A 26,683-nucleotide genomic window follows, 5' to 3' on the forward strand; every position below is an offset into this window, starting at 1 on the left:
AGCATCCAAATATATGCCTCCTCTCAGTCACCACTCCTGAGTGTGAGGATTATGTGTCTAGCTGATTACTCCAAATCTCCCTCAGATGCATGATTGATAGCTTCAATTTCACATGGCCAAAACATAGGAATTGATTTCCCACTCCAAGTCTGTGTCAACAATACCCACGTAGACTTTTAGTCTACAAATGAAAGACTCAATATTTGCTCATCTCTTTCAAAATCTATATCCAGTCTTTCAATAAGGTCTTCTCTGTGCTAGCTCCAAAATGTACCCAGAACTGGATAATTTTCCCCCATGTACCTCCACTGCTGTAATCCTGTTCAACGGTGTTCTGTATTCAATAGAACAGCCATCTATGTATTAATATTTTAAAATTTTAATCAGAGATATAATGTCCTTTCTTAAAATCTCCCACATCATTTTATTGCACTTAAAATAAAAATGCATAAAAATAAAATGCTTAAAATAAAACAAATAAATTAAAAAGTGCAAAAAATTAAAACAAAAAAAAAAACAACTTAAAATCTCTGGGAATCAGTTTTCTAAAATGATTAGTAACCTCCATGAATCACTAAGGATTTTTCTAGTCCAAATGTTCTGTCACTTTTTGTATTTCACTTTTCTAGGAAGCCTGGAACATAATGTATAAAATTTAAAGACTTAAACTAAGATAAACACATTTTTGAACTTAGGAGCCCAGTTTATAATGAGGCAGCATAAGATTAGGGGCACTGCACCGAGGAGTAGGTGCTCGGTGATATTTGGAATCAAACAATGCAATTTTTGTTGTAATAATTTCAGAATCTTTCCCAAGGATATCAACTGTGGATATTCTCAACATTTTAGAAAATATAAATATTTTTTAATGAACTGAGATAATAAGACCATAAATCCTGACTAAATTATTATCTTTTTTATTTCATAAATCACAGATGTTACTTTATTTACTAAAAATATACTTTTTTTTACAAGTGGTTTTGGAAAAAAATAAGTCAATATCCACTCCCTCTGTCTTAGGAGTGGTATGCAGCTACATTGGACATCATTTGAAAAATTCTGAGTCACATTCAAATTTGTCCCATTCTCCAGTGGTTCCTGAAATAGGTCACAGTGTGAGTCTCAGAAATTGTTTGTTTTACTTTTAGATAGAGATCATGTTTTAGATTTCAGTTAATGGCAGAGATTAATTACAAGACTCTTTCTTATATAGTTTTTAGATATAAATGAGAAAAATAGGTTTTTATTTTATTTTTACATTATTTTGATTGTTTTAAAAATAGGTGACCTGAAACCTACTTTTTATCCCTGTTGAGTGTACAGTTCAGTGGCCTTAAGAGCAGTCACAAGGTTGAGTAATTATCACCATTACCTAGTTCCAGAGATTTTTCTTTCACCCTCAAGGAAACCTAGTATCCACCAAGCAACACTCTCTCCTTGGCCCCTGGCAGCCAAACATCTGTTCTGTCTTTCTGCATTTGTCTGTTCTTGATAGTTCGTATAAATGGAATTAAACAATATGTGACCTTTTGTGTCTGGCTTCTTTAACTTAATATAATGTTTTCAAAGTTCGTAAATGTTGTAGCATATATCAGTACTTCTTTCCTTTTTTATGACTGAATAATATTCTGTTACATAGCTATAGCATATTTTGTTTCTCTGTGCATTTCACCCTTTGATTATTGTAAGCCATGCTGCTATGAACATTCATGTACAAGTATTTGGGTGTCCATTTTCAGTCCTTTGGAGTATATACTGCTGGGTAAAATGGTAATTCGATATTTGACTTACTGGGAATTGCCAAACTGTTTGCCAAAGTGATGGTCCCATTTTAATTTTATGAGGGTTCCAATTTCTCCACATTCTCATCAACACTTGTTTGTAATCAGTTTTGGTTATGCCCTCCTGGTGGATGTGCAGTGATAGCCCTTTGTGGTTTGGATTTATGTTTGCCTAATGACTAATGACTTTGATCATCATTTCATGTGCTTATCAGACATTTTTCTATCTATTTTGAGATACGTCTATTCAGATCCTGTGCCAGTTTTTTAATTGAATTGCTTGTGTTTTCATTGTGAAGTTGTAAGTGTTCTTTATATTTCATGGATATTAGATACTTATAAGATGCATGATTTGAAAATAGTTTCTTCCATCCTGTGGGTTTTCTTTTCACTCTGTTGATAGTATTTGATGCCCAAACTTTGAATGACAAAAGTTTTTAGTTTGGAGAAAGTCTAACATTTGTAGTTTTCTTTGTTGCTTGTGTTTTTCATATCATAATTAAGAAACAATTACCAAATTCAAAATCATGTACTTTTACTCTTACTTTCTTCAAAAAATTTTATAGCTTTTGCTCTTACATTTAGGTCTTTGATCTATGTTGAATTTATCTTTGTTGTGTGATATGTTAGGGGTCAACTTGTAAACAAGGCATGTGTGTGTGCATGTTCATGTGGGTGCACGTGCTAAGTTGATCCAGCACCATTTGTTGAAAAAGTTTTTCTTTCCCTGTTGAAATTTCTTGGCTTCTTTGTCAAAAATCAACTGACCTTAAATATGAGTATGTGTTCCTGGATGGTTGATTCCCTTTGATTGATCTGTATGTCTATCTTAGGCTTATACTGCATTTTTATTACTGTCACTTTGTAGTTAAGTTTTGAGATCACGTTTGAGAAATGTGCATCCTTCTACTTTATCCTTCATTTTTAGGATTATTCTGGATTCAGGGTTCCTTATATTCCCTCTGAATTTCAGAATTGGCTTTTCTATTTCTGGAAAAAAAAAAAACACCACTGGGATTTGGTACAAATTGCTCTGAATTCGTAGATCAATTTGGGTAGTATTGCCATCTTAAAAATATTTAGTCTTCCAATTCGTAAACACAGAATGACAGAATGTCTTTGTATTTATTTGTTCTTATGAGGTTGATTCTGATCTTTGTTGTCAGGTTTTTCAGTGTTTCTGGGGCGGGGGAAGCCATTAGAGACCCCTCCTCTACCATTTTTGCCTACATCACTGCTGTCACTGGTTCTTGATCTGAAATGTAAAACCAGTTGAAAATCAAATATTTTGCTATATACACACACACAAACACACACACACACACACACCCCGATACATAAATACATACATACATATACATATACATATACATATACATATACATATATATACACATATATACATACTGCTTTCTTACCTGGAACAAAAAGTGTTGCATATGAAGTTGTACCGCAATACATGTTTTAAAATATTACCTTAAATTTACTGTGTATCAGGAGATTATTGTATCTCTGCTGTGTACCTGTTGCCATACTCAGTGTGGAACTGAATATATCAGAAGTCACTTTACCTGACCTTAGAGTCCTCAGTGTAGGCAGGAGAGGCAGACCAGTAAGCAGACAACTGCTTAGATAATAAAAGCTAGGGATTGATGCTAATGTATTTATTCCTTATTTCATTTATTCATTCAGTGGGAAACAAATGCAGCTTCCTGTCCAGTTAATCACCTCTGGTTTTCTCTGAAGAATGGTACACAAAGTAAGCAAGAAGCATGGATAAAAGGGCCACATGCATAACTGTGCAAACATTTCATACCTCAAAAGCAGAGATTTATAGCTTGGAACTAAAGATCTAGAAGCCACATTTCACTCTTCTATTTCTTTATAAGTCAGAATAAAAAACGTAATTTCTGTCTGTAGATCCACAGAAAAGAAAGCCCACAAACTCATCTTAGGGTTCAGGTGAGCACCTGAAAAGACCGTATTAGGGTCACCATTATTAGGATGCCTCTGGACAAGGTATTCAGCCAGACACTTAAAAGACAAGACTAGGGGGAAAAAAGCAGAGATGGCTATAAAATCCTTTAGGTAATTTGGAAATACAACTTAATTCAAGCCAATATTGCACTATATCTAGTAGTCCTTAGAACCAAGAGAGCATATCTTTGAAATCCACTGATCTAGAGAAGGGATAACTATCTTATTGCACATTTTGTGGCAACATTTACTATATCTCTTAGAAAGTAGTATCACCTCAACACACACACACACACACACATTCTTGATGAAATACTAGTAGAAGTATTATTTCAGAAGAGTGGAACATGATTTTGATGAAGCCTAAGACATCACTCCTGTGTTTTTATAAGGATAGTTTACTTGGCACTCACCTGGATCCATCACAGATGAGATTTGCCTTTACTGTGAAGAGGATCATTAAAGATTACTAACTGGAACATGAGGGCAATAAAAAATAAAGTAACTGTGAAAGTGTGAGTCAAGTTCTCACTAGACCTGCTGCAGTGATGTTAGCAACAGTATGCTGTGAGGCACGAGAAGAGCATCACTGTGCTCTGAGATGTGCAAGTGACTGGGCACATAAAGACCTATGGTTAAGAATGGATTCTGTTGATACTAAATATCCAAAGCAGGTAACATATAAAGGTGGGAATCTGACTGATTGCTGCCAGGGTTTGGTAGAAGAGTGAAATGGCAGGTGACTGTCTAATGGGTACAGGGATTTCTTTTCAGGTGCTGAAAATGTTTTGGAATTAGACAGAAGGGGTTGTGACAGTATTATGAATGTACCAGTGAATTGCATGACTTAAACGGCTTAATTTTATGTTATGTAAATTTCACCTCAATGAAAATAATTAAGAATAAACCTTTTTTTGAAAAGCTAGGTTACAGCAGAGGCTGCTTTTAGTTTATATAAAAAATATATATATTATTTTTGATGTCCTCTTAAGTCACAGATGCATATGTGTGTGCCTCTAAAACCTTGTATAATTAATACAGCCTATTAATCTTGTGATGGCTATATTTTATTCCACATTAATTCTAATCACCCAGTAAATTTCAAGCCCTGTTGAGCCTGACAATATACCAGTGGTAGGATGTTTATTCTTAAATTTAACGTCCCCTAAGTCTGAATTAGTTTCCCTCAATGTAGGTTAATGTGGGTAGTGAACTTGAGGTGAGAGAGGAGGACCATCCTGCATGGCCTTTCTATCCTCAGGCTCCATCTTCCTTGTCTTTGCCTACACCGACCCCACACCTGTCTGGTGATCTTATAATGACAATATGATGTTGCAGCATATAATGCAGAAAGGGGTTAAAACAAAGCAAATACTATCCTCAAAGTATCTTTTTCTCATAATTGAGCTTATAACAATCCACAAGAAAGAGATCACCTTTAATCTAGCACAGTTTTTTACCTCATATGTGTAAAATTTATACAAAAGTGTCTTCCAGATGTTAAGAACATTTATTAGCTGAAACAAAGCCACAGATTTTGTTCTCTCTTAAGAATTTACCAATGGAGGAGGAGATCAAGATGGTAGAGTAAGAGGATGTGAAGCTCACTTCCCCTACCATGAACCCATCCAAAATACATCTACATTTGAAATACTTCTTACTGACACTAACTGAAAACTGACAGAAGAACTCGTGTACAACCAAGACTGTAAGAAATACACACATGTAATCAGGTAGGGAAGGTAGAAAAACAATCCAGTTAGGACCTGTGTCCCTGGGAGGGGGCTCAGAGGGAAAGGGAGATTGCTTTGGCAGATGCCTGTCCTGGAGAAAGGCGTAAGCTGAGCCACAGATCGGGCATCCCACTCATGGGAAAGAAAAATCTCAAGTAACCTAACCTACCAACAAAAAGAGTTAGAAAAAGAGAACATGCAAAGCTTGAAGTCAGCAGAAGGAAGGAACTAATAAAGATCAGAGGAGAAATAAAGAGAATAGAGATAAAAATAGAAAAGAACAGTGAAACCAAGAGCTGGTTTGGGGGAAAAAATAAACAAAATTGATTAAAAAAAAACTATTAGCCAGATTTACCAAGAAGAAAAAGGACAGGAATCAAATAAAATAAGAAATGAAAGAGGAGAAATAACAGTCAATGTCATAGAGGTATAAAAATTTATAAGAGATTATGAACAGTTGAATGCTAAGAAATTGCACAACCTAGAATAAGTAGACAAATCTCTAGAAATATAAAACCTGCCAAAACTGACTCAAGAAGAGAAATATCAGTTGAACAGACCAATCACTAGTGGTGAAATTGAATTTGTAAAAACAAACAAACAAACAAAAAATAACTCCCAGCAACCAAATTCCAAGACCAGACAGCATCCCAGGGGAATTCTACCAAACATGTAGGGAACTAATAGCTGTCCTGCTCAAACTGTTGCAGAAATTTAAGAGGATGGAACACCCCCAAATTTATTCTATGTGGCCACTGTCACCCTTGTACCAAAATCAAGGCACTACAAAGAAAGAAATTTCTAGGCCAGGATTTTTGATGAATATAGATTCAAATATGCTCCACCGAATAGCAAGCCAAATCCAACAATATGTAAAAAGTGTCAGAAACCATGACCCAGTTGGGTTTATTCCAGGCTCACAAGGATGTTCAACGTATGTAAATCAATCCACGTGATATACCACATTAATGGAAGAAAGGGTAAACATCACCAGAACATCTCCACCAGAGCACAGACATGCACAAAAAAAAACATTTGACTGAATTCAACATCCATTCATGGTAAAAAAAAAAAAAAACTGTTGTCACAATTTGGGTACAGAGGGAACACATCTAAACATAATAAAGGCCATTTCTGACAAACTCGAAGCTAACATCACACTCAACAGTGAAAACCCGAAAGCCTTCCCTGTAAAGGCATGAGCACAAGGATGCCTCCTCTCACCACTTGACTTGAACACAGAGCTGAAAGTCCTGGCCATAGCCATCAATGAAAAGAAACAAAAGCAACCAAACTGGAAGGGAAGAGGAAAAACTCACTATTTGCAGATGACGTGACACTTTGTTCAGAAAACTAAAGCCTCCACCAAAAAACCATTAGAACTAATAAATGAATTCAGCAAAGTTGCAGGGTAAAAAGTTAATATACAGAAATCTGTTTCATTTCTATACACTAATAGTTTAAGGCCAGAAAGAGAAAAAAAGCAATCCTGTTTAAAATTGCATCCAATAGAATAAAATACCTATGAGTAAATTTAACCAAGAAAGTGAAAGACATCCCCTGTGACAACAGTAAATTAAAGCACTGAAGATAATTGATGGTGATATAAAGAAATGGTAACATATCCTATGCCCTTGAATTAGAAGAATTAATGTTGTTAAAATGACCATACTGCACAAAGCAATCTACAGATTTAATGCAATCCCTATAAATATACTGAGGACATTTTTCACGGAATTATAACTAATAATCCTAAAATGTATCTGGAAACAAAAAAGATCACAGAAATAAACCCATGCAACTGTATTCAATTAAGCTGTGATAAAGGAGACAAAAATATACAATGGAGAAAAGACAGTCTCTTCAGTAAGTGGTTCTGGGAAACTGGACAGCTATGTGTAAAATAATAAAACTAGAATATTACCTCACATCGTATACAAAAAGTAAACTTAAAATGGATTAAAGACCTAAATATAAGGCTGGAAACCATAGAACTCCTAGTAGAAAACATAGGCAGAACACTGACAGAAATTGTAGCAATATTTTTTTTCAGATCTGTCTCCTAAGGCAAGAGAAATAAAAGTAAAAATAAACAACAGGAACTTAATTAAATTTTAAATCTTTTGCACACCTGTGGAAACCAAAACTATCAACAAAACTGAAAGACAACCTACTGAATGTGAGAAAATATTTGCAAACAATATGATCTATAAGGGATTAATATCTAAAATATGTCCACAGCTCATACTAAATGTTGAAAAGCAATCAACCCTATCAAAAAGTGAGCAGAAGACCTGAATAGGCACTTTCCCGAAGAAGACATACAGATGGCTGAAAGGCATATGGGAAGATGGGCAACACTGCTCATTGTTAGAGAAATGCAAATTAAAACAACAAGTAGATATCACTGCACACCTGTCAGCATGGCTATCATCAAAAATCTACAAATAACATGTTAGTGGAGAACAGGGAACCCTGCACACTGGTGGGGGGAATGTCAATTTCCACTATGAAAACAATATGGAGCTGCCTCAAAAAACTAAAAATAGAATTACCATATGATCCAGCAAGTCCACCCTTGGGTATATATCTGGAAAAAAATAAAAACACTAATTGGAAAAGATACATGCACCCAGTGTTCTTAGCAGCCCTGTTTTCAATAGCCAAGTTGTGGAAGCAACACAAATGCTCATTAACAGGTGAACAGATAAAGAAATGGAAGATATAGATGTGTATATATACAATGAAATATTTGTTAGTCATTAAAAAGAATGAAATTCTGCCATTTGCAGCAATGTGGATGGGCCTAGAGGATATTATGCTTAGTGAATAAGTCAGAGAAAGACAAATACTGCATAATACCACTTACATGTGGAATCTAAAAAAAAAAAAAATGAAGAAATGTATATGCAAAACAGGAACAGACTCACAGATACAGAAAACAAAGTTATGGTTACCAAAGAGGAGAGGGAAGGGAAGAGGGCTAATCAGTGGTATGGGACTAAGAGAGACACACTACTATGGATAAAATGAATAAGCAACAAGGGTGTACTGTATAACACGTTACTATGTATAGCCATTTTCTTATAATAACTTTTATTGAAGTATAATCTGTATAAATACTGAATCAATATACTATCTACCTGGAATTAATATAATACTGTAAATCAACTCTCCTTCAATAAGAAAGAACATACGAATGAATACATGTGGAAATTAAATGAATGAGTGAATCAATGCAATGATAAATTTCATAGAATGATAGAGCTGATGAGACTTGAGAAAACTATTATAGCCAAAACAAATCCTCAGATCTTCTAAGACATTTAGCTCTTTGGTGGTAAAATGGATAAATCAAAACCATCCTATTCTTATTTGGGTAGAGCTGGTCACTTATCTGAATAATAATTTATTACAGCTTTGTAGGGCTGAATGGTCTGCAATGTAACCTACTAACTTAGACATCTTTGGAGTCTATAACAACTTCTGTGATGGTCGTTACCTGTATTGTAAAGATGAAGAAAGTGGAGCCAATTAGCTGTCTCCATGCTTGATTTTTTGAGCATTAACAAATGAATGAATAAAGCTCAGAGAAACTAAGTTACTTGCCCTACATTATAGAACTATTAAAAGGTATAAATTTGAATTCAGGTTTTCTGCCTCCAGCTTGTGTTTGTTTTGTAACACCATCAGCACAATTATTACATTCTCAGATTCTTTCAGGTGAACATTTTATGGCAGTGGTAAGGTTTCTGTTGAATATTTTCTCTTTAATCTCATCACTTTAATATAAGACCTAAATCTGACTTTACCTTCGGCAGCACTGAATAATTAATTAATAGTTTGAATTCAGCTAGAACTTTTTTGGTTAATTTCTTTTAATATGTGAATTTATTAGAAGATGAATAATGCTTCTCTGTACCAAGATAAGTAGCTAGCAGTAATTCTTTTGCCAGTAAGTTATGATATATTTTAATGATAAGGAACGTGAGGAGTATTTAAACCCCTTTTTACAAATGAGGAAGCTGAGACTCCTGGCTTTGTTATGATGGCTAATAATTTGTACAAAAGTGCTTATCACATGATCAGGCACATGATGGAGCTTGGCTACTATTAGTAACATGTACTTTAAGTGGATGTTCTCATGATAGGATTCATGATAGAGCAGAAATTGTATCTATTTTAATCAACATTCTTAGGCTATTGTTCACCAAAGGCAAAGGCCAAAATTCTTAATTTTCATGTTTGAAACCTTGAAAATGTAGTTGGTTTATAAAAATCTATACTCAGATAATTAAATTCACTAATAAATATATGAAAGAGAAGTAGGAAAAAACAAAATGAGAACAGAGTAAGTTATACTAACCAATGCATTTTATTTTGTTTCAAACAGTCTGAAAAATGTGTTGTATAAAATTTTTAGAAAAATGAGAACAAATATTTTCAACAGCAACAAATTTGAAATTTTTGCAATTTGGAAATAATAATACAAAACTCTCCCCAAATCTACCATTTAAGCTAAGAAAGACTATAAAATAATTAAAAACTGAAAACAAGTAATGCCAAAAAAGAACATGTGTTCTACAATTTTTCATGAATTTCTACTTGAAATTCTCACATTACATGAGTCTTATGGGTAAGATTATTCATAAGATACATCATATGCTGATTTGTAGACAGAATTTGGTTTTTAATTTTTGTAATAGGTGTCGACTGAAATAAACACACAGCCTAAAAGTTAAGAGTTACTTTTTATTTGGCGGGAGGACTCGAGCCGGGGTGACAGCCTCTCAGATTGCTCTGAGGAACTGCTCCAAAGAGGTGGGGGAGGAGCCAGGATATATAGGAGCTTTACAACAAAGACCAGGTAGTTGGAACAATAAAAGATTGCTTGTTATCTAAAGACAACCAGGTATCTCAAGTTAAAGAATTAAGTGATTTTCTATGTATGAGAGGAAGCAAACATTTGGGCTCACTGAACTCATTCCTTTGACAAGCACCTGAATATCTAGGGCCAGTATCCTGTACTTTCTTATTCTGAGTCTGCTCAGAGTGCACCATTGTGAGTGGCTGCAGGCCTGTCCTCACTGGGGGGTGGCAGCAGCCGCTGATGACTTGGTTTCAGCATTCTTTGTCTACTGATATGGTTGCAGTATCTTCATTCACATCATAGTATTTTCATTCACATAGGTAAGAAAAGTAAGACCTAGACTGTTCTCCATCCCCAGTTCCCCTCAGGGTGTACCAGAGGTGGAAGCTGCAATGGCTGATGGCTTGATGGAGGGAAACATTCTTTGTTTACTGGAAAGGCAGGTAACAGTTTTTGTCTGCAGAGATAAAACATATTTAGAATTTGGTCCTAGTGATGCAGGAAAAACAGATGTGGGGCATGAGAAGGGCTGTGTCCCAGGCTTTGGTTGAGCCCCTGGGATGTGCCCTGCCAAGTGTGGGTCCTTGGCTTCGCACAGGAAAGAATTCAAGTTGAGTAAAGGTATATTTATTCAGAGGTATACATTGAAAGGCAAGAGACAGGCCACGAGGTGTGGGGGTTGGGTGCTCAGATTAAAAGCAAGTACACACTCCATAGACAGAGTGCGGGCTGTCTCTGAACAGAAAGAGAGAGAGGCAGCAGATACAAGGCACCATGTTGCCATTTTTTTATGGGCTTTGGTAGCTTCATATGCTAATAATTGGAAGGACTGGTCTAAGTAGCCTGGGGAAGGGGCTGTGATTCCCAGGAAATTGGCCATTTCCCATTCTTTGACCTTTTGTGGCTAGCCTTGGGACTGCCATGGGCCTGTGGGCATGTTATTCACCATGTTAATATATTACAGTGAGCTGTATAATGAAGCTCAAGACCTGCTATAAGTCAAATCTCCCACCATCTTGAGCCTCAAGGCCTCCTGAGGGTTGAATCTTCACCATTTTGATGTTAATGGATGTACATTCCTTGAATGGCTGTGCCCTGCCCCCTTCCTGTCTCACTGGTAGCTTGCAAGACATTCTATTCTTTTTTTTTCCCCCTCAGTCAGATAAATATAACCCAATTCACATCCTCAGAAACACATTACAGTTTATTCATTACCTTCTCTCAGTCTCTTCTGTGAATATTAGCAAAGTTCAGTTTCCAGTTACCTAATCACCATCGCCGTACCTGGTCCAAACAACAGATACTTTGCTAATGTGCTTTTCAAACAGCTTCTTGATAAGATGCAATTATAATTTACCATTTCATTTTTGTTACTTATCATGTGAAGTCTGAGGAAAATAAGTAAAAAGAAAGTCCATTTTTTTGAAAAACATTAACCTTGCAAACATTTGATGTGATAAAAAAGAGACTAAACAAAATGTATTTTCTTTCACTAATAGAAATGTGAAACATCACTATGTTTTTATATCATGATTGACCCAAACAGTGTTATTTTGATCAGAGACAAGGATTTGATCTTGGGTTTCTTATCTCATTTACAGTGTTATATTCAGACCCTAACAAAGTGTCTAAAATAAACTCTTTAGGGCCAAATGCCCAGCAAAACCTGCTACTTGATTACAGGGTTATTTCTGTTTATGTTATTTTCAAGGACTAGATAGGAGAGGACATAGATATATAGAATTTGACTCAAAATTTCACTGCCTTACAAACACAAACAGATGACCCCTTCTGAACTGAATTGCTTGAGCCTTAAGAATCAGAAGGCAATGAAGCCCCTTGTCCTGTAGGCTGTAACTCATCATTCACCCTTAAGACACTTAGGAACATGTTTAGTTTAATAGATTCTAAATATTTAATGCCCATCAATTGTGGTGCTCTTGGCAGCAAGGTTTATAAATTTTCCTCAAAAGTTTTAGAGTTAATATGCTTCATTAAGAAGCTAAATTGTTATCAAATAGGAAAATAATAGGGCCCACTAATTAGAAACTCATTTTGCTGCTAAACTATTCCTTTTAGAGATTACAATCTAATTTTCCCATTAAAGGCTCTTTGATATGCTTGAAAGAGGGTTTATTTGAAGTTTCCTTTCTGCTAAGGATGGAGAACTTTGCTCTTTGCAGTATTGTCTTTGTTATAGGGTTTTTGAAATGTAAAAGCAATTGCTTAAGCATTGATGGTTTGCATTGGTTGCATATGAATCACTGTACTTCAACTACTCCTATTTCAGGAGCAAAGAACCCTTTAACCACCAATGCTGTTGTCTTCTAACTTAGTAAAGAAAAATTTCAGAAGGTTGCAATCCAAGCAAGAAGTACTGCTCCAAATGGAGCATCAGAGTCCCAGTTAAGGAAAAAAAAAAAAAAAAAAGAAAGAAAGAAAAGGAAAGAAAGACAGACAGACACATGCAGACAAGAACATTCTGAAGCCCCTTTTTTAAAATTTCTGGCCTATGTTGACAAAAAATTAATCAATCAAAGTAAGAAAGAAATGGAAAATTTTATTTGGGCCAAATGGACTATTGTTACCCAGAAACAGCATATCAGAAAACTCCAAGATCTGTTCTGCCAGTTAGAAGTCAAAGCATAGTTACATAGGTTGTTGAGACAGAGGGCTATACATTAAATGATGTGTTATTGACAGTTTACACAATCTGGCACAAAGCAGTGGGTCATGGATCACTGGGGTCCCTTACAAGATTAAGAAGGGATGTTATCTCTTAAGTAGATGTCTTATTGGTGATGGGAAAATGCTCCTCTTTATGTTTGAGCAGGTATTCTGCCCACGAGGAAGTTGTTCAGTGCGTCATGTAGGTACACAGTGCACAGCAGAGGGGAGGGAGGAGTCCAAGGTGCAGATAACATTTTTTATGTTTGAATTTTTCCTGTCTTGACATAAAATGTGATTGTATTTTATACCTGTTATGTAAAAATATTGAGGATGAATTATTGATTGAAAGAATAAGAAAAGTCAGGTCATATAGTCTCTAATTTTTGTAGGTCCATGAAACAATCCTGAAATAGAAGAATTGTTAGGGAAATTATAATGTTTAATCTAATCAGAGATGAACAGCATTTTACTTAAATGTTGAGGGACATGTAATGTCTGCTGGTTCATCCAGTTGTGTAATGAACTGGGAATTAATACCTGCTTTTGTGAACAAAGGTTGCAGGTTAAGATCTCAGAAGTGACTTCTGCCTGCCCTAGGTGATGCACTGACATACTGCAATATGCCACTTCCTTATGAAAGACACAAAGGTGAATAAGCTCCTGTGAGTAAAACTGGCCCAAATTTCACAAGCAGCTACAGAATGTTGAGAGTTGCAGTTGTTTACAGGCCAAAAGTCACATACCAAGAAGTCACATACCAAGAAAAGTCTCTTGTTTTATAGACATTACCAGTTGGATAGTAAATTTGGACAAATGCTAGAGACGTATTTTACTATCATTTATTATGCTAATGGTAGCTATCAATGAAAACTCAACTTATAATCAAATTAGCAGAGTATAATTAGAAGCTAATAGGTCATCTTTGGCTAGATCAAAGTTCTCGGTATACATTAGAAACACCTGGGGAGATTAAAAATACAAAATTTCCATTTCTGATAATTTTGAGTTAACCAGTGCTGAGCTAATCCTCTTGGCAAAAACAATTAGAAAGTCTAAATATAAAAACAAATGTCTGGAAGTACTTCCATGTGAGCAGAAGCAGGCCAAATGTGGAAGGGAGCCTAGGGAAGCATAACATTTAGGCTACCTTTCCCATTCTCAGTGTTCTGTTGTGTTCAGTGCTGCTAAAGTCTAGCCACACAGGGGGGAGCTGCTTTCGTAGTCACTACTGTTACTGAACCAAACTTGGATCCCCTCACCTACAGCATCGCAAAGCCAGTTTACTGAGATCAGGTTGTGGTGAAGGAAAAGTACAGCTTTTATTTGCAAGGTGCCCAGCAAGGAGTATGGGCAGCTCATGCTCAAGAGACCCAAACTCCCAGATGGCTTTCAGAGAGGTGCTTTTAAAGGTAGCATTTGGGGGTAGGAGCTGCAGGGTGCATGGCTTTCTTCTGATTGGTTGACGGTGAGGGAAGACAGTGATGTTTCAGGACTCTCAATCATTAATCTTCTGCTTCCAACCAGCCTAGGGTCTAGTGTTTGTGCTCAGCACATAATCACCATTCTCCACTGTGTGTGTATGCGTATGTTGGGGGTGGTGGTGTCTTTGTAGGGGGAGGATCTGAATTCCTGAAAAACAACTCAAAGACACCTGTCAGACTGTTCTGTGCATCCCTTGAGGAGGAACTAGGACTCTGTTTTATTGCTGAATTCTTGTTATTTTTTTTCTTGTTTGCTTTTCCTTTGTTGCTGCATTCCCTCACTTCCCTAATTAGTAACTGCCCAAGTCTGCTCTTTGGAACTCAGGAAAGTTCTAGAAGACTAAAGCCTTTTACTAGAAGAAAGAAATGGGGGGTGCATAGGAACTTTGGTACTTGGGAGGGCTCTGCAGGGTCCTGCTTATTGTCACACTGTCTACTATTTACCATAGTGGATGAGACAGCAGTTTATCCTGCTTGTCCCCTTAGCAAAAGCTTGTTGCATGAGATGAATTAAATACAAAGTTGTATATCTGCATCTATTTATCTATGTACATATATTATAGGTGGGTTTTAAACTGAAGTAGCTAAGAATTCTAAGGTTGAGTTAATTAAAAAACAAACAAACATGAATCTCTATTCTTCTTTGACACTCAGGTAAGACCTGCCTCCCACAGAAACAGTCTTCCTTGATAAAACTCAATCTTGAAGCATTGCCTAACATTAACATGACATATTTTAGATGCCAGTATAGTGCAGAGCAAGAAATGGAAGTAAACAGCACCTCAATTCACTTGAGTATTTCCTATTTCCTTGTTGACTTTAACTAATCAATCAATGGGAGAAAGGCTGCTATAAAATTAATTTAGGCACATAAATGCATTGTCTCATTATCCTACCCAGACTCCAGTAGGAGGCAGAGACATTTAACTCAGCCGGAGCAGTCTGCTGGAAGGAAAAGCCCACAAAGTGAACGTTTGATCCTAGATTCACGGTGTCTGGATCCAGAGCCCTTTGGCAGGCTGTTTTTGTGCAGCATCTCCTTCCTCTAGGGGGGGAGGCTTTTAATTTCATATTTAGAAACTACTAAAGAGAAGCCATTGAAGAGCATTTTCCTGCCCCTAATTAACACTCTGAGCATTCCCTCTGACTTCCTAGCAGTTTTCCAGCCTGGGAGATAAAAAAAGTAACAGAGAGAGAAAAACCATGTCAGAGTGACATGCTGGGGTTCCGCTTGATTTTTGCCTCTCGGCAGGGAATCACACAGCTGCTCTGCCCTCACTCTCTTCACTCTCAGAGCTGTAGAAATGTGCAGTGTGATTGTCTTTTTGGTAACCTCTGCAGGTTTCCTGGACTCGGTAGTCAGGCATCATAATTTCTTCTCCATAAAACATAAATAATAAACCTCATTACATACAGGAAAAAAAACGTGGATTTAAAAATATACATAGTGCTTTTCTTCAAGTTTACTTATTGAAATAACAAATGTCTCAATTTTTTTTTGTAATTTCTATTATATCCTTAGTACATTTTTAAATACTTTTTTTTCCTTGGAATCCTATATAATCCTCTTTATGTGGCCCACCTTAACATGATGTCTTGGTGTAGTATAATACAGGTTCATTTGTATGTGACAGTGATTCAAAATAATGCTAATTTCACAAGGAGAGAATATTTTTATTTCTTTTCTCTCAAAATCTACCCATGGGTCATTTGAAGAAAGAAAATGAATCTGGAAAGGTGTCTGGAAACTTTCCATTGGTACCTTTTGGTACAATGGTTCAAGTACCAGCATCAAAACTTGTAAAATGAGTGTCTGTGGCTTGGAGGAGCCTCCTGAGGATGGTGGTCAGGCATTCTTTTAAGAAAGGTCACCTCATTAATGTTCTTGATGGTACAGGTGGCAGGGCATAGGGAAGCTGAGTCAAGTGATTTCAAATAATCAGAGTGAATAAGTGGCAGTTTCAGAATATCTCGGCTAGCTTTGCATGTGTTTTTGTTGCCAAGAGTGATATATAATAACATTTTTATATAATCTAAAATATTTTAAATCAGTACAATTTTTAAAAAGTCAGATTAGGAAGTATTATAATTCAGTTGCCAGCATTTCTTATTTGTTAGTGCCACATAATGGCATCTTCCAATCAGTTTAGTCTTAGATTCAATAACATGTAGCACGTCTCCTGATCTTGGAGCTCATTTGAAATTGGGATACAATCTTTGCTCTCCCCATCCCCGATCTCAGTACACCAGCCCTCTCTGCCCTGCTGTCTACTCTGGAAGGCTCCTTTGCCCTCTGGCTTCCTGTTGTGTTTGACCAGTGGGACGCACACTCAGAAGGTCTTCGAGCGGGAGGTAAGGAGATCTGGAGACGGTTATTCCCGCATCTCCTTATAAACGTGGCTGCAGACCTGGCGAAGCGTGCATTTCTTTCTGGCCCTAAGGTTTATCTAGTGGTCCGTGGCCCTAGTTTTTACCAGACTCCGTTAAATTGGGATCCCACCTCCCTTGTCCCTTCAAGATTACATGTAATGTATTTCCTTGTATCTCTGTGAGATCACCTACCCCTTTGCCACTGTTGTTCATTCCCTAGGAGTTGCACTATCCGTATTAATCTCTTAACTCCGCTCAAACCTTTGTAAACAGTGCCTTCACTGAACTGTTTTCAATTAATCCATTTTAAGTGTATCCTCTCCTGGTACAACCCCTGCCGATACACAGCCCAGCTCTTTCAATTTTTTTTTTTTTTAATGTCAGCTGGAATGAATCCATTCATGTTAAATTTAGTTTGTGTGTGTGTGTGTGTGTGTGTGTGTGTGTGTGTGTGTGTATTTGTGTGTAAATACTCAGAGATAAGACTGGCTGGTAATTTTCATTTGGTACTTTGTGATGTTTAGGTTATGAGGGTTATGCTGCAGTTAAAAAGTTGAACATGCTCTTCCTTTTTCTGTGCTATGGAACAATTTAGTTATCATGTGATAACATTATTAGTATGTGTTGTGTTATGTTCAATTTCAAAAATAATGACTTGTGGAAACATGGGGCCCCGGAGTACTGACCAACTGGGCCTTAATATTCTGCTTAGTTTAACTAGACTTAGATAGGATCCTTCTGACTCTAGCCACCTGACCTCCCTTTTCTTAGACCACTTACTTTAGGAAGTTTGTAACTGCAAGTTCATACCCTGCTCCTTGAGCTATAACTCATTTAAAAGTCTGTTGCTGGTTTTAAAACCCAGGATTGTGATTCTTAAGGGCCGGGACCCATCCCAGTGAAACATCATCACCAAGGATGAAAGCAGCCTGTCTCGCAGTCCCTGTGGAAGTGTAAGGGCCTGATTCCAAGTTACAAAACTGCCTCCAATCACAAAGATTGGGGAATATTTACTTTTCCTGCCAAGACGCGGCTGACACACAGAGGCAGCCTAAAATCCTCTCCACTTCATCTCTTAACAGCAGAACTGAGTCTGGAACCCATTCTCTTCCTCATTTGAACAGCCTTGGACTAGGTCACTCTAGACGGTTCAACTATAGCCAGTGCAGTTTTCACATTGACAGAATCTTTTTCATATTTCTGTTTTTATACCACTGTTAGGTTATACTTTTTCAAGAATCTCTCCGTAGATGTATCAGAGTTCTCGTGTACTTTTATTTTTCATTGAAAAATTTCTATTTCTAATGAATTCTAATCTTTGTAACTTTTTAAATTTTTTTGTTCTGTATGTCATCAGATTGAATATCACCTTTATTATTTTCATTCTTTCCTTTTGTGAGTAATGATGAGTTTTAAGGTGGTTAATTTCCTCTCTGTACACTTGTCATATCTTGTAGATTTAATTATTTGGCAATTGAATTTTGATTTCTTCTTTTATCAAGGTATTGCTTAGTTAATTGAGTAAACTGCCACATTGTTAGATTTTTTCATTTCTACCTTTGCAATTTCTTTATAGTTTTTAATGTGGTATAATTAGAGTGTAATTCTATACAATTTCTATATTTCAGTTTTACAATTTCTAAGACTTTCTATGAGGTACATACGAGTTCAGCGTTGGTTTTGATTTTGGGAGGACTCTTAATGAATAATGTTTGTTTTTCACCAATAAAAAAGCAAAGGGCAACCATCATTTGATAAGTTTGCCATGAAGCCAGTTTCTATCTGCCCGTTTGTATGGGTGCCAAAGCACAAAAAAATTAATTTTTGAAAGGATTTGATAAAGGACAATCTGGAATTACAATGGTGACTTTGAGGAACTTTTGACATAAACAAAATTTTTCACTTTGGAGACAATTTAGCACAAAAAGGAAGAGAGAGTCTAGATTCTTTGTCCGAAAGATAGAACATTTATGAAAGTTCACTTTATTTAAATGATTTATAAAAGCTCGTGTGCATGTGTCTCAGAAGACTTCTGCATCTAATATTTCTTTCCTTCATGCAGAAGGCCGATATATAGCTTTTGACAATAATAATTTCCCACATCGATGAAACTGGCTTCTTCAAATTCTCCTTTTTATTTTATTTTTTTCTCTTTTACTTTATCCCCTCTATTGGGAACTTTAGGAAATGAATTGATCAAGAAAATTATTATATGTTCACTATAAAAATATCTAGTCTAATACACAGCAATTGCCATCTATAAAAAGAAACTAAAGAAAAATTACTAAACTGAATTTATTTTGCTTAAGATATATGAGCTTATATATACAAAAAAGAAAAATAAAACCTGCAACTTGGGAAAGTAATTGAGTAATGGCCTTGCTCAACGTAAAAGGGAAAAGATGACCTTTAGTTCCACGAAATGAAGAAGAAAGCATAAATATGATTTAAGCAGTCTTTAAAATTCAGTTTTATAAACACATAAGCTTATAAATTGTGTTAAAATAAGAACACGTAGTAGTCCTATTAAGTATGTGAATAACACAAGTTAACAAATGCATATGTCTTCTTCCAAGTATTACTTTGTAAATTAATCCCAAGAAAATATTCTATGCAAGATTATTTCTAAGCATCTCATGATTTAAACTTTTAGAAATAAACATTGGTTTATGAGTCAAAGAAGCTATCACTGTTCCCACAAAAGTTTCAGATTTCAAATATATAAAATGGCACTTAAGTTAGTTTGTAATTATTAGGTTATCTCAAAATGTTAAAACCCATAAATTCTAATAATTCTAGGAATAATGAGGGATTAATATATTGACTTTAATTACAATTTCCAAGTTCCAAAGTAAATTTTAGACCTTAGACTAATATTAAAATGTGTTAATAAATAATCTTTGGTTTCCTGGGAATTTCAAAGCAAGCAAAAATAGAAGCTTTGATCATTAAACATAATTTTAATTTACCTTTTTTTTTTTCCATATAGAATGTGAAAATGCTTCTGTATGCTCTTATGTTTTGGTGCCTTTTTTTTGACAGTAGAATTTCTGAAGTTTATATGAAATACCTGCTCATAAAGATGAAGAGCTTATGGATCTGTGATTAGTTTTCACTGTGTCTGTGTTTGTAGGAAGCAAAAGTTAGTTACTTGGGTTAAGATGAAAGTTAACGTAAATGAGTGATGTTACATTATCTATAATAATAATAATATGAATGTGAACTTTGCTGGAATGACCCAGTTAACACAAATTGTATTCTATCTCCTTATAAAAAGAAAGATTAAAAATTGTTCATGTGAGGAATGAAGCTTGTATGAATTCTCCAAGTTGTAATCAACTCATAATTGTGAGAATTGTTTTCCAAACCTATACAGTTTCATTGTCGTTATTTATATGCATAAGTAGCCTTCTCATGTTAGGATTTATGCTGAAACCCAAAGACTAGGTACTATTTACCAATTAATTCTTGTTTGCAGATTTTAGTACACCTGCCAGTCCAGTATAATTCATGATATATCAATTTATAATACATGCCATATCATTTGATTGATTTATAGTATTAATCAAAAGCCTTGGAGATTTTTTACAATTCTCTTTGTGTATTTTTTCATTCAGGAATAATCATTTACATTCTTATAAATTAATTGAATGTCATTCCTAAAATGAGGATTCTACCTTCAGTTTCATAAAATTTGAAGATTCTTTTGATGGTGGGCACAACATAATGACACTCAAGATAGATGAAAGGCTGAGTGAGAGAAGGCCTTCACTGAGGGCCTTACAAAGGTCGACCTGGGGATAAGATAACAGCAAGTTGGAATTCAGGGGACAGCTTATATGTGCCAAGTAGGGTGACATTAGCTAGATTTCATGGGTTCCCTGGGGATTGGCTCATTAAATAATTTGGATGGCTCTTGGGCAAATTGACTATCATTCATTTTATGGTATTTAATCCAAGGAAAGTATACTGTGGCCTGAAGTATGAGAACCCAGTAAGGTGAATGGTTGGGGAATGTGAACTTAGTTAGAAAGGGAAACTGAGCCAGGACCTCAAAACTGGCCCATAGCAGTATTAAATAAACTCTCTTATACCTGCTTCCAGTGTGATCAAATCAGCCAACATAATTAATTGGCCCAAACTGTTCAGTTTTCCCCATAACAGAAATTTGGCTGCAATCTTAAATCAGTATTTGTTGGACAATTTTGCTCAAAATTCCTGAGGCTGTCTCTAGTACATGTCCTGTCTGCCAACCTCATAATTCTGGCAAATATCTATGAAAGTGGGACATAGGTGTTTGAACACCAGCAAATGGAATTTATGCATTTGTACCATTTAAATGAACAGGTACACATTCTTATTATTGTCTGTTTTTTGGATGGCTAGCAGCTTTGCTCAATGAAAAGATGATTATGTAAATGTAAACATAACTTAAAAGGTAAACTCACAACTTTAATACCGTGTGTCCAATTTGGGTTATCTAACTTAAATATCCAATACCAATGGGGAGTCCTAGCAGGACCTTGCAGGGCACCCTCCCAAACCTCTGCCTCTTGTTTGTAGAAAAGATGAAATTTCCCAGGCCTCTCTGAGTCATAAAAGAGCAGGCTCAAGCAGTTGATAATTAGGACAATAAAGTCACAGATTCATTATCAGATGCACATTCCTGAGATGTTTTACAGACACTATACTTGCTACCAGAGGAAAAAAGGTATACTGTGTGATGACCAGATCTCTTCCTTAGCCTCCCCTTCAGTAGTCTCTTGAATTTCTCTGTTAGAAATTCAAGGCTGTTGCCCCCAGGATCATACCTCTGTCCCTCCCTTGAATAGAAACCAATTACTCCTATCTAAGTCACAGGAGGAAGCTGCAAAGAGAAAAAACAAAAACTGGTGAGAACCAATTAGGCCCAAGATGGCAGAGGATTTGACTTCCAGTAGACTTTGAGCCTCATTGTAATTCATTAGCATACTAAATGACACACCCACCAGCACCAGGAGAGTTGCCAGTTGCCATGACAACAGCCAGAATATCCTGCATAAGGACTGGAAAAAGTGATTGACTCCAACACACCTGGAAGGAGGACATGAGGGCAGAAGTCTCCAGGAAAAGCCCCTGTGCCCCTACCTGGAGCTGTAGCTCTCATCCTGCCACCTGGGCTAACAGTTCCCCACTGGAGCACTTCTCTTCTCTTTTCCCCCACTCAAACACTTTCTTTCCCTTCTCTCTTTTGAGCAATAAAGGTGTCTTTGACTTTGTCTTTCTGCTTCTGCTGAGAATTCCTCCTCAACTGGTGGGCAATGACCCACACTTTTGGTGGGCTGTCTAATTTGGGAATCTCTCTATCTGCTAACAAAGGCATTCACTTTATGATTTTACATTTTATAAAAAGCTTTGCAAGACACTGGGAAAGTAGTCCTCCTTGGATTTTTCAGTGTTCCTGCAGGGTTCTGGCCTCCTGAACAATGGAAATTGACATGCTAAAAATAGACACTGTGTCCTTTTGTCCTCTGGAAGCATTTGCTCTTTCACGTTTTCAGTGCACTTTGCACAGAGGCGTGGGTTTGACTTTCACAGCGGCTGGATCCCTGGGCTGTTCCTTTACATTCACATTCAAAATGGTTGTAAACTAGGGACCTCCTCCTTCTTGTCTCGGAGATTTGTTTTCATTAAGGAGGTACAGTTTCTCTCTCTCTCAAGTGGGAGAGGAGTGTAACTGTATATCAGTCACTTTGTAAACTCATAATTTCAGATTCCTCTCCTGTAGTATAAGAAAACCACTTTTTGTATGGGTGGCTAACCATCGGCCTCTCATTGCATCTTTCTGAGAGTGGGGTATGGAAAACTGATGTGGTCATTGCTGTAATTAATAATAGTCTGATTCTAATCTGGAACCCTTATGTTTGCTTTCAGAATAACATAAATAACTATAAGTGTCAATGCTTTATCCGATGCTGCTCACCATCTACAAACATCTTTGTCCTTATCATCCATCATCAGCAATGAAAACTGAGAGAACAAAGACACTTCAAAGCTTTCACAATCATCTAATGTATTATTATAAAGTCTTAAGTCACTGAAGCCAGATTTATTACTACCAAGTACAAAAAGTTTTTCTCAAGGATAAAGTATGGACTCCTTGTGTGACCTTTAGCTAAAAATTGGAAGTAACTGATTTAAGACTCCTTTTTTTTATCTTACTGGAAAGAGCCTCATCAGATCCTGTTAACACAAACTCTGCACTAAAAATCTGAGGAACTGACACTTAAGTTCATGTCTCTTGTTAAAAAGTATTGACTCCTGGGCCCATGAATCTTGGTTAAAAAGATATTATGTTTGTACTTCCAGAACTTCAGTGCTGGCAAGAGAACCTGATAACAAAGAATCTTGAATCAAGTAGCATAATGTTAAATATTCTAGGACCAGCACCATGCAAATGTCAGAAGCCAATGATTGCCACACCTTAAACAAACAAAAAACCCATTCTCTCTTTTTTTTCCCATAATTCTGTTTTCCCTCTCTATTAATTTCAAATTCATTTTATCTTGAGTTGTTTACATGTTGCAACATTCAAACAGACAAAAGTGTATGACTTAATGGCCTTTTGTGAGTTTCACTCCTTCCATATTAGCAAATTCACCTTCAAACTAGAAAGTCTCTTCCATACTGTTTTTTGGGATCACATAAATATGTTAAGAAGTAACACTTTATTTTTTGTTTCTCCACATATTTCTAATATATTTTTTGCATGAGAACTTTAATTTCTATATTAGCTTCCTAAGAGCTATATATTAAATCTATCACAAGGGATTTCCATCCTCTCCATTTCTTTGGGCAGACAATATGTGTCTTGAACAGGAGATATGAAAAGAACAGAAAATTATGATTTTTAAAGAGTTTTGGTTATCTCAGTAACAGTGTATTAACTTGAAAACATGTGTAAGTTTAATCTTACTGCAGAGTGATTTAACAGGGGCATTATACTGATTAATATTTGCAGCAGAGAGAGTTTTATTTTTTTAATTTTTTTATTGTAGTATAGTCAGTTTACAGTGTTGTGTCAATTTCCAGTGTACAGCATAAAGCTTCAGTCATACATGAACATATATATTTTCATTTTCATATTTTTCAACATAAGTTACTATAATATATTGAATATCTTTCCCTGTGCTATACAGTAGGAACTTGTTGTTTATCTATTTTATGTGTATTAGTACCTGCAAATCTCAAACTCCCAATTTTTCCCTTCCCACCCCATTACCCCTCTGGTAACCATAAGTTTGTTTTCTATGTCTGTGAGTCTGTTTCTGTTTTGTGAATAAGTTTGTCTTTTTTTTTTTCTTTAAAGATCCCACGTGTAAGTGATATCATATGGTATTTTTCTTTCTCTTTCTGGCTTGTTTGTCTTAGAATGACAATCTCCAGGTCCATCCATGTTGCTGCAAATGGCATTATTTTATCATTTTTTATGGCTGAGTAGTATTCCATTGTATAAATATACCACAACTTCTTTATCCAGTCTTCTGATGAGGACATTTAGGTTGTTCGGAGATAGTTTTAAAAAATGCAATGTTCCCTGAAGACAGAAATTCTGTGCCAATGCATGAAACTCCAAAGAGATCTGTATATAAGCTGTGTTATAACACATTCCTTTATTTCATTTTCATCAATGGAAAATTAGAAAACATTGACAGAAAATGATTAATTCTTCCAGATTGTGCATTTGTTTGTTTGTTTTAGAGTTAGAATTTAAAGAAAATGCTGTTACTCTCAATCAATTTCTTAGTAGAGGATCAGAATTCATTAATAGTATAACTAATTAAGGTATCTAATTATTTTAACTGGTGGGTCCATGTTAATTTTGGAGCATAAAAATCATTATCAAAGTTCTATTGACATAAACTCTGACATTCTTTGTTAAATTTTGCCCTTATTTTAAATGGTAATTCCACATGGATGCAGATTTTTTAGACTGTGAATATATACAGCATTTATTCTACTCTTTTTAGAAAGTGTTATTTTTTATATCGTGAAAATCTGAAACAGTATGAACATGGTCAGTCTGATTTGATGATTCTTACATAAATAGGCCTCTACAATGTATATCAATTTTACTAAGAATAAATGTAAGCAGAATAATCAATAGTGTCTGTTAATTTATTATTCAAATAGCATTTATTAGATGCTTGTTATATATTAGATACAAAGAGTATTTTAAAATGAATAGCATTTGATTACTACCAATTATCTCATTCACAGAAGTGTCCAGTGAGGTTATAAAATAGGAAAATGGGTCAAGGATCAAATGATTAGTTTCTAAACTTTTACCTTTGGTTTATATTGATATATCTCAGCTATCTGTAACAAACCAGTTATGTATTGGATGTTTTCCTTAGAATCTGTGAGTAATATTGTTACTTTGGTTAAGAACTGACCTGTAAACTCCTCTATAGAGTTATAAATATTTTGTTATTTTGCAGGATGGACCTCCCCCCAACCCCAATCTGCATTCAGATGTTGAAGCTGATGACACATCACCCACCAAGAGAATCTGACAGAAGGTCCTCATACCAGGGACACCTGGGGAAATCAGTTTGTGCAAACAGGTAAGAGGTGGCTTGGGCAAAGCAGAGGGGATGGGTTTATAGCTATTAAAAGGTGTAACCAGGGGAATGTTCTGACACCCAGTCAGGAGGTGTGTGAGATTTAAATTTCCCACCTGCTCCAAAGGAGGTGTGTGCTGGCTCTTGCATCAGCTTGTCCAGAGTGGGGCCAAAGGGAAAAAAGACTAAGAGTTAAAAAGAAGTCAACAAGCATCATAAATGTGGTCATCTGTAAAATGTATGTGATGAATCGTCTTTAGGCTAAATGATGTTTAGCCTATTTTTGGAAAGTACTATAGCATCTCAAAAAGAATGTAAGCTATAGGATAAAGCAGAACTAGGATTTGATTTCATTCTCTGCTTTAAAGTATCATGTGGTTTTCAATATCATTTTATACGTGTTGGATTCAGAATTTTGTTTTGTTTTGTTTTTCTTCTTTAAAGCTGAGTTAATTCTTAATCTGTATTGTGACTTTAACCCTCATGGTAAAGACAAGGTAGTACATGTCAAGCAGTTTGACAAATATTTTACTTTGTGTTTTATTTTCTTGAAATAATATGAGTAACTATGATTCTTGATACGTGTTTCCAAAGAAAACCCATTGTAGGAATTCAGTGAAGCTAAGTATTTCATGAGTTATACTATGTGGGTTTCCCGCTCTATACGTTAATGGGACTTCCTGAATGAAACCAATCTGTTTGGGTAGATGGTGCAGGAAGTTAACTTTGTCTTATTAGATATGTCTAGGTAGGGATAAAGAGAAAGGCTGGAAAATGCGAGGGCTGCAGAGGAAAATGTTAATACTGAATTCTTAGGCCCTAGAACTTCCACAAATAGGTTTTGAGAATAACCAGGAAATATTAGATTTTAGATGTTGCAAGATCAAACCTTTTTAATTATTAGTATAGGAATGTATCTTGAGTAAAGAGTTTTAATATATGAGTTTTTAATGAAATTTTTTTAAGGAGACATTTAATGTGCTTTTTGGTAAAAGTATATTACTTTCTCTTTATAAATTACAAAATGTTATTTAGCAGACACAATTGTCACTGTGAATATATTCAAGTAAAATGATAGAAAAATGAGGATTTTTCATTCCAAAATTTATTTAAATATTTTTCTCTTTTGTACGTTGTTCTAAAGGTTATTCCTAAAGTCATTTCAAAGACTTCTTTCTAATATCTGCCATGCACTAGG

The 26,683-nt window shown here is 35.7% G+C and overlaps 1 long non-coding RNA gene across 1 annotated transcript in view; it reads left to right on the forward strand.

Moving 5' to 3' along the window:
* LOC141577391 (uncharacterized) overlaps window positions 1–26,683 on the forward strand; it is a 376,830-nt gene that overhangs the window by 221,382 nt on the left and 128,765 nt on the right. The window contains exon 2 of the long non-coding RNA XR_012506269.1: window positions 25,363–25,488. This is a non-coding gene — a long non-coding RNA (uncharacterized LOC141577391). The remainder of the gene's footprint in view (window positions 1–25,362; window positions 25,489–26,683) is intronic.

The sequence above is a fragment of the Camelus bactrianus genome, chromosome 4 (assembly GCF_048773025.1).
Source record: "Camelus bactrianus isolate YW-2024 breed Bactrian camel chromosome 4, ASM4877302v1, whole genome shotgun sequence".
NCBI lineage: Eukaryota > Metazoa > Chordata > Mammalia > Artiodactyla > Camelidae > Camelus > Camelus bactrianus.